The sequence below is a fragment of the Montipora foliosa genome, chromosome 12 (genome assembly GCF_036669935.1).
Source record: "Montipora foliosa isolate CH-2021 chromosome 12, ASM3666993v2, whole genome shotgun sequence".
Lineage (NCBI taxonomy): Eukaryota > Metazoa > Cnidaria > Anthozoa > Scleractinia > Acroporidae > Montipora > Montipora foliosa.
The window spans coordinates 1,998,631-1,999,404 of NC_090880.1; the positions used below are offsets into that span (position 1 = coordinate 1,998,631).

Here is a 774-nt window from a genome sequence, read left to right on the forward strand (position 1 = left end):
TTATCTGAAATATATAGATTCTAAAAACGTAAAGCACTCCGTCCCTCTGACTTGTTATTGTTTTTGGGATTATTGAGTATTGATAAAGATCTTCCTGTTTTCCTTCACCCACTTGTAAGGGCTTAAATAAATTTCTTCAATAAGAGTAATAGCATTAACAGCTGTAGTTCTTTTTTGTGTCGGTAGAGAAACTTTCATTTGCAAAAAAAATGACTGAGTTACCGACATTTCAGGGGACAGCTATTCTTAGAGTTATTTTCATAGAGTTATGTCGTAGAGTTAGAGTCCAAATCCTGAATTCAAGATTTTGGACTGCCAAAATCCTGAATTCAAGATTTTGGTCTGCCAAAATCCTGAATTCCAAAATCTTGAATTCAGGATTTTGGAAGTCGTCAACTCTAACTCTAAGTCACAACTCTACTGAAATCACTTTATTGATAGTTAACCTCGACATTTCAAAATGAACTTGACTGACTTTCGCCACATTCCCCAAAGCAAGTTGCGCTTTATTTTAATTTCCGTGGATCAATGAATCTAAAAATAGTGTTATTATGCATTGGGGTATCTGTAATGTGTCTCTTAGGCCTTCTTCCCAATAAAATCAATAAAATCAACTGCCAGTTTGTTTTAGATATGATCAAAAAAGAGGAATTTTACGATTTTAATAACCTTGGGAGTTCCCTGAACAAAAGGCATCATCTCGAGGCACTGGGGAATAAACTCATACAAATCCTTATATTTATTTCCCCGAGCCTCTAGATGATGCCTTTTGTT

General features: G+C 34.9%; 1 protein-coding gene across 1 annotated transcript in view; it reads left to right on the forward strand.

Annotated features, from left to right (window-relative positions):
* The first annotated feature begins 692 nt into the window (after positions 1–692).
* The window catches only part of LOC137979206 (uncharacterized), a 10,863-nt gene continuing 10,781 nt past the window's right edge, over positions 693–774 (forward strand). Inside the window, exon 1 of the mRNA XM_068826412.1 lies at positions 693–774. This exon is cut by the window's right edge and continues 243 nt beyond it. The gene's annotated coding sequence lies outside the window, so the exon portion shown is untranslated.